Here is an 8,664-nt window from a genome sequence, read left to right on the forward strand (position 1 = left end):
CTGAGCTGTACCTTGGAGGGTACAGAAGCTCAGGCTCTCCTGATCCGCCATCTAGCAGACACCACTCTTTCAAAATTCTGTGATGTGTTTCTTTCAGGAAATTGGTCTGCGTGGGGTGAGACCTGATAAGGCAAAATGTGGAAACACCAAACCCCGGGCAAAACGTCTTAACATCATGGAAGCTATCACAAGTATTTGGGTGTATCTGTGAGAAAAGGTGCTGCTTTTTTAAAAAATTTGTTTCTGAGATGGGATCACCATAGATTGTCCATGCTGTTAGTTCTTCTGCCTCAGCCTCCCAAGCCTCAGGTAGTAATACTGAAGGCAGGAGCCACTTCTCCGAGTTTTAAAATATTAACTTTTTGAGGCATGTTTCGTTGGAAAAATGTCATTTCTACTCTTTCATTCATATTTAATCAATTAAATTATTATATCTTTATGTCAAAAGAGAAATCACAGTAAATACATTAGGTTATTGTGTTTGGCCAAAGTAAGCATGTATGTATAGATTTGTTACATAAATTAAAACAATTTTTATTTTTGTATATATACAAAGGAACATTTAAAAGTATTATACCTGTGTAATTATACTTTCATGGCATTACTATCTAATAATTTTTAATTTCTAGTATAAATATTTCAATGATCAGTATTTATCATTTTCAGCATGTATTCAACCACAATATGTATATATACAATGAATATAAATAAAATAAAGGATTATGCTACTTGACATGAATAGTAATTTTAGACTAATTTACTTGACACTGCTTCTATCAACATTTTAAACAGAATATTTTCCCATTAGATGACAAAAAAGAATTTAAAAGTTTGCATACATATCTCACCCGATATTAATAAACACTTGCCATCTTAAATTTGAGGAACCTGAGATTTCTGCTTCAACAAGAAGGACTGAAATAATTTATCTGTTTTCTCTAAAGTTCACACAATGTCATAATGATGTATAAAGCTGAATAAATATATAAATATGTAAGCAGAAAGCACATAAGAGAACACTGAAGCCAGGAAAAGTCAACGCAATTTTGAAAGTGAAACACATAAATAAATGCTAACACTGGTAGAGTAGGAGATGCTGAAATCTATATGCAAGCAAATAAATATGTCAATGCAAAGGAAATCGACATAAATCAAATAGATTTTTACTGTATGACATAGAATTTTCAACCACTTGGATGGCAAAAAATAATAATGAAAGTAGAAGACTTGGTTGGAAATAAAGCACAGAGAATATTTAGACTCTCACCTCTTTTCCAAACGAAGCAGCCAGGACACCATCTCTCACCCAAGCAGTGAGATGAGTTTTATTTTCCACCAATGCTTAATTCTAAAGATTCTAGACATCCAGACATTAGAGAAAGAGGAGGATGGTGTAATCTTTTGAAAAGATAATAAATTAACATCTCCATACTAAAAGATGAAATTTGAAGACCACTTCTCCAACTCATTTTTGAGAATGGCAACAATACTGATAATAAGGAAGATGTTAGATAATTCATGTCCATAAAATCTACCCCAGGGGAGAAGATCTACAGCAACATCTGATAACACAACATCTACAACAATAAGACACACTGGATTCTGTCCAATCACTACATATCCATCAACAGATGTAACTCACACATCTCTACTTTTAACTATACAGGGAGATAGTCATGAATTTTAAGGAAAAATAGGCCACAACAATATCAGATGCAGTGTGATGTCTGTTTTACCAGGTATTAATCATAGTGTCATCACTGATGAATAAAAATAATAAAACCTCTCTTGCACTAAAAAGCCAAAGGCATGTTCTTCCTCAAACATAAGTTTGGTTCACTATTTCACCCTGGTTTTCTTTTCCAGAGAATAAGCTTCTTTGTGTGACATATATATTTTTTTTAACTAGAGAGAATATTTCTTGTCTTGCTTTCTGCACATTACATTTGCTCATTCCACCCACTGCAATCCGGTTTTCATTTTTCCATTCCATTAATATACTCCAGGTAGTTTGAGAAAATGATCTTTGTGGAGCTACATCCGAGGTCTTTCAGCAGGCCCTGGATTCCTGCAATAGCTGCCTTTTCCCTTCCCTTTGCTCACTGCATTGTGCTCCTCATCTCTCCTCAGCAAGGTCCACATTACATTAAATTGGTGCTTGTGTTCTCACCGTCAGGACCATCCCTGATTTGTCATTGGTTTGTTTCTCTCTGCAGTGTGATCTTCCAGTATTGGTGAATATCATTCTCTTTCCCTCCGTGTTTTACCATTTCTGCACCTAGAATTTCATGTACTTGGTGATTCTGAAATGCATTTCCCCTAAGCTGTCTTTTAAAGAAATCTGATTTGGTTTATTCACATCATTGTCTTTCTCACCTTCAGTATTTCCAGTCTTAGCTAATGACCTTCCTTCCCTGACAGACAAATCAGAATCCAAGGTCATCTCTCTCCTTCTTCCCAATAACCCACAAACTTCCAGGATTTTATTGCAGTAATTTTCCCCATTAGTCAAGTCCTTCCCGTGCCTACTTCTCTTGGCTTACAGTGCAGCTCCCCATCATTCAGGTTCAGTATTTTCCAACTGACCTCTCCATTAAAACTGCCCCCTCTCTTACCTCTCTAAAATTAATGCAACCATCACCGATGGAATGACACTCCAAATGCTAATCTAACTTTGATTTTCTTGCTTTTAATCTGCAAATGCACTCTGATACTAATTTGTTTTTTTTTTTGAGGGCTTAACTTTTTCTCCAGAAGTGGTGTGATTCTGTGATTGTCTGTCTTTCCAGAAGTAATTATGTGATGTTATAGTAAAACTTCTTGGGGTTTTTATTGTCCAGAACTGTTTTTCACCTCGCACAGATTCTCTATTCTAAAACTTATGAAAAACCATCATAGTTTACTATTTTCTTTCTTTATTTTGAAATATTAGTGTTTCTTTTCCTATGACATAGGTATATACTTTTCTCCTACTACTTTTTATTTATATGTTGCTCTTTGGGGGTCTAGTATTTCCTTATGATATTTAAGACATCTTAAATTTGCAGAGGAATGTCCCTAAATTCTACATTGAAAAAGATTTTAGTCACTATCATCAAATGCCTTGCTTAGGTTCAGCTGATTTCTACCAATGAATTTTTTTTCTTCCTATATTTTTAATGTTTCTTTTTATAAAATCAAATATGGATTCAATTTTACATTTATATTTTCTTTTACCCTTTGAAACATATGTTGGAAATTCAATCCTATTTGTGACCAGATGACTAGAACACTCCAGAAATTATAACATACAATACTTTTTAGTTAGATGAGTGGACACGTTCCTGTAATGGTTACCCTACATGAGGAAGAAGAAGGATAATTGTAAGTTCGAACCTGGTCTGTGCAAATTAGTGATTTAATGAGACCCAGTCTCAAAATAATAAAACTAAAAAGGTAGAGGATGTAGCTCTGTCAGAATGCCCAGATATGTACCTTACATCCTTCCTTAACAAATGCACACAACTACAGACTCGCAAACACAACAATAAAAATGTTATTGGACCCTTGAAGAAAATTATGTCATTATACTCAGTGAAAATAAAACAAACAATTTTCTGAGGATGCAAGAGAGGCTTAAGCATTGTCTTGGTTACTTTTCTCTTGTTACTGGGGAAAAAATATGCGACTCTCAAACTTAGGGAAAAAAAGGTTATCTCACAGATTTTTGAGGTTTCAGTCATTACTTAACTGGTTCCAAAGCAGGGTGGTGTGGTTAAGGGGTAACAATTCATGGCAGTGACAAGCAGCAAGAAGGAAAAGGGCAAAAAGGAGGAGCACCCATTTTTCCTTCCCTAATTGTATGCTGATTAGCCAGCCCCGGTGGGTGCAGCACTGACACTGCCAATCCCAGCACTAGACAATGAACCGATCACCAACTCTAGACTCAGCTGCCTCTGAAAGGCCTGCGCCCCAGACCATATGAGGTTCTAGGGGAACATCCATCCAAACACAAACTATAACAAACGTTCTGTGAGGGACTTTGTTTCCTTAGTCATCAAAGTTTCATCTTTGAAACTCATAAATAGTCTATCCATCTCAATCTGTGTGAACAGACAGCCAGGAAAATAGTTTTTAAGCCTGAATTATATAGAAAATATCAAATTTGCTTGTGCAGGACTGAACATATTCTAAAATAAAATTACCCAATTTTATTATTTACTCTTTTTATTTGCACATATTTGCTGTACATAATGTTTATGTTCCTTGTATGGGGTTGGTACATTTACATAACACATCTTAAATACATCTTTATTTTTGTCCCCTATTCCTCCTGTCCTTTACTTTTCTTTTTTTTTTTTTTTTTTTTTTTTTTGTCCTTTACTTTTCCTTCTATCTAACTTATTTTTTAAACAAACATGAAAGTAAAAGGGTCTATAATCTACAGCTCAGAGTTAGGCTGCTGAATTTAGCAAAACAAAATTTTCACAAAACATCTAAAATGTTTGGCCACCTTTAAAAACATATCAGTGTACTTTGCATGCCAGAATAAAAATAATTCAAGTAATCATTTCCTGTGTCCTATATTTACTTAAGAGTGGCAACTTTACTATTGTTCATTTCTTCACTCATCTGAATGAAAGGTGAGGATGAGTCATCAAGTTACTTTTTGTTTTCTGGAAGCCCTCAACCCAGAATATACCCTCCTCTTTCACAGTCACCCCAACTCACCCAACATAGCCTCAAGCTCTGCAACATCTTCTTTCTACTTCCCTCATGTTGTGACACTCCAAACTTATCATGCTATGTGATACCCTGGATGAAGAAAGAACAAAGTTCATTTTGTTAAATTACAAGTGTAAGACTGAATATATGTATACATATATATATATATATATATATACATATATATATATATACTCGACTATAGTATTGCCTTATATGCCTAATCCAGTTTTTAAGAATGAATACATTTTATCTATTTAAATGTGCAGCAAGCATTATGACTTAGTGAGAATCACCTAGATATTATGATTTTGTACTACACCCTTCTAGATTATTGCTATTTTTGAAATTTTCTTAGGCAAAGGTAATGCATGGGAAACTTTGAAAAACTCAAGTAAGTCACTGGTTAAAGTGTGTTTTTATTGTGTATCATACAGCATTTGCGTTCCACTTCTACATATCCCATTGTATCTTGTGCTGAGATCCAAGTTCTCACTGTTAAGACCTCTTCACAAAAAGCAGAAAGTCTTTAAAGCCATGAAATTGCTAAAACATTATACAGGAGTCTTTGCACACTGAGGTTCTGTCAAATGGATTGTATAGAAGGCTTGGTTTCCCTTCAGTTTTTTTTTTTTTTTTTGAATCATAAAGATCAATTTTAATATTTACATACTTTTCTCTTAATCCATCTATCTTCTCAATGTCAGATGCATTGTTTTTGATTCCCTCAGCATTCTCTGGACCCTATAGGCACAGTAGGGGTAATTTTACCCCATTTTGTGCACAGAGTAATTTCCTGAAAGTATTTCTTTTCCTGTTTGGCCTCATTTAACACTGCTATGTTCAGGCATTAAAAATTTCCCAGTCCCAGCAACTCAAAGGCTTCTATGCTTAATGAGCTGGTTCCTGATAAATTTTACTCTGTGACTATTCTTCAGTTTGCCATTATTCAATGTATTAAAAGCAACTTGCAGACTTTTGGCTTCCAAAAGACCCTATAATTTGAGAGAAAAAAGAAAACTAAAAACTGTAATTATAATTAAAATATAATTGTGTATTACCTTTAAAATATACTCTATTTTTTGTTTTTCTCTTACCAACACTAACTTGTGAATATTTTCATTAATAGTTAAAATATGTGAATATTTTTGATAATTATAGCATCATGAAATTTTAAAAACTGAATAAATTTATAGAAAGAGTTCATCAACTGAACTGTTGGTTATTCAGCTAATCATACCAGGATAATACTAATATTTTCACAGATAAGGAATGTGTCAGATTTATCTATCTAGAAAATTTGTTTTTAAACTTCATGTGTTTATAGGATGATATTAAACTAAATGTATGTGTCTTGAAATTAAAAATCAAGAATATAAACAGTTTTTAAAATAGAACAAATCGTTTTTCACCTGCTTTGAATTAAATTTCCTCAGACAATTAAGACAGAGTTTAGTAAATCTAGTAATAGTTTGATTGACTTTATCAACCATAGAATCTAAGTAAATCAAATGGAAGTTCCTTCATGGACGGTGAAGTCAACTTACTATAATTTTCTACTTTAAATATACTTCAAAGTTCCAGCATAAAGAAAAGCTTTACTAGTTTTATAAAGGAAACACAAATAAAAATTCTGGTAGAAGACAATAGAAAATTAGTATACTCTCTAAATTAATAAATGTAAAGATAAAAATGATCTTAAAATATGTTAATAGTGACACTGAAATTATTTCTATAAAGAATAAAAGAATAAAATTAGCAATAAGATTTCAAGTAGTATACAGTTACTTTTGAACTTCAATATTTAGTATTTGAAGTAATCTAATGTATAAGAAGATTTATAATTGTTAATATTTTATTTTATTGATATTCAGTTTTAATGGAACAAATAAATACTCAAAATGAGACATGTTTGAAAAGGACTGTAAAGACAGTTTTGAAAATATTTTGGTTAAACTATATACATGGGTCAATGTGAAAAGTATGTATAATTGACCTAGCCAAATCTGAATTAACCAAGTATTAATAACAAAATTGTGTGACTTCAGAAAATAGTTACATAGAAAGAAAATTATTTAAATGAAATTTAACTTGCCTTTACTTTAATACATGTTAATGAAAATGCTAGCAATTATAAAATGATTAATGAAATAATAAAAATGCCTTAGAAAATATTATTTAACCAGTTCTAATTCACATTTGACTACATAATAAACTACACAAATGAAAATCAATAATACTTTGTTGAAGAGACTGGGGCTGTAATTCAGTTAAAAACACTTGCCTAGCTACTTTATAGGTTTAACAACGAATTGGTGATATTTTTGCTTTAATGTGCATGAATGATTTTAAATAAATATTATGTAATGAAAATGTGTAGCAGGAATAATTTAAATAAATGTGTTGGTCAGTAAGACGTTTTTAAACTTGGCAGGGGTTTGAGACATGATGATAGGATCACAGTGAACACTGATGTACCTAAAGAGCAGACTTTCTCAACAGTTTCTCTATATGATATCTTTCTCATACATCTGATCTTCTTAATGTACTGCATCCTGGCAGTATAAGCAGCATACTGGGAAAAATCAGAAAAAATTATTTTGAACATTTATTTCTAATCCAAATGAAGCTTTGACTCACGCTGGTCATGAATTTCAATATTCTTCTCTTTCAGGCAGCTGCCAAGTGGAGCTTCCTTCACCTAAGAGTAAGAGAAAAGACACCACCTACCTTTTGTGGAGGTCCTAGCTGGATAGAGGAACCACTCTCAACCAGATCCTGTGAATAATACATGAAAAAAATCACATAATCAATCAGCAAAAACCAAGTTAGAAGAAAAATGAGTTGGAAAAAGTTTCTCTATTATAAATTTCTTCATTACCCCCATGGACATTGGCAGATAGCTAAGAAACTGAGTCTTCGAAGTATAGAGGAATATTCAAGTTACCAGAATAGGAAAAAATCACATACTGACAGGCATTGTGGCACACTGACAGTTGGAACCAGCACACTGACCATTGGAACCAGCACTCTGACAGTTGGAACCAGGAAGATGGAAAGACCAAGCCCAGCAAGGACTTCCTGAGTTAGGGATACTGTCTACAAACAAAACAAAAAAAAGTTGTGGATGTGACTCAGTGTCAAGGACCTAAGTTGAAGAGAATCAAAGCAAGACATAATACACTGTGTATTTATAATGTATTTACTAACATGTTATACAGCAAAGTGATAATGAAAAGCATTTTTATATGCTATTTTTTAAGAATTTCATTATTTTTACTGTCTTTTTAAATTACCAAAACTCTAGAAATAATTCAGGAAATCCACTGTTTTAAGCTTTGAAATCTCATCAGCCTGAAAGTAAGGCTTTTTATCTATTGGGTGAAGAGATGTACTTCTGGCTCTTCCATAAATCCAGGTCAGAGTTTCAAAGTGGCAGTGCATTGAATTGGACCTAAAGGCAGTTGTTTTCCATCAAACTAAAGGGAGATGACCCTCCATCACTTTTGTACTACTTTTAATTCTGACTCTTTTAGATCTTTGGTATTTTGTTAACTTCTTGAAATACTTGAAAACAGAATATTTATGCATTGTTTAAAAAACAAGTTCTCACTGTATAGTTCAGGCTGGCCTTACATTCACTATGTACCCTGGGCTGACCTCAAGCTCATGAGACTTTTCTGCCTCAGTATCTCAAATGCTGGGATGACAAGCATGTGCTCCCATGCCTATCAGAAATGTATTGTTTAAATTGTAATCAGATATATATTTTACTTTTTTCTGTAGAATGCTTGTTTTGAAGTTTCTAGTCTGACTTTATCAGGTACTTTTGCTGTCAAGTGGAGAAAAAAATCTCTTAAGAGACTCAGAGAAATTAGAACAATCTTTTTATTTTTTGATAGAAGATGTTAGTATAATTTAAAACATTACCAGGTTTCTCTGAATTTCTTCCTCTAAAAT

At 33.0% G+C, this 8,664-nt stretch overlaps 1 long non-coding RNA gene across 1 annotated transcript; it reads right to left on the reverse strand.

Moving 5' to 3' along the window:
• Positions 1-4,493: 4,493 nt before the first annotated feature.
• Positions 4,494-7,731, reverse strand: LOC134472566 (uncharacterized). The gene is made up of 3 exons (XR_010042454.1): positions 7,675-7,731; positions 7,435-7,482; positions 4,494-4,794 (listed from the first exon to the last, which is right to left on the reverse strand). It is a non-coding gene; the product is annotated as an uncharacterized LOC134472566 (long non-coding RNA).
• Between the last annotated feature and the right edge of the window lie 933 nt (positions 7,732-8,664).

Source organism: Cavia porcellus, unplaced genomic scaffold (genome assembly GCF_034190915.1).
Source record: "Cavia porcellus strain 051 isolate PalLab524CR breed Dunkin Hartley unplaced genomic scaffold, mCavPor4.1 scaffold_2, whole genome shotgun sequence".
NCBI classification, from domain to species: domain Eukaryota; kingdom Metazoa; phylum Chordata; class Mammalia; order Rodentia; family Caviidae; genus Cavia; species Cavia porcellus.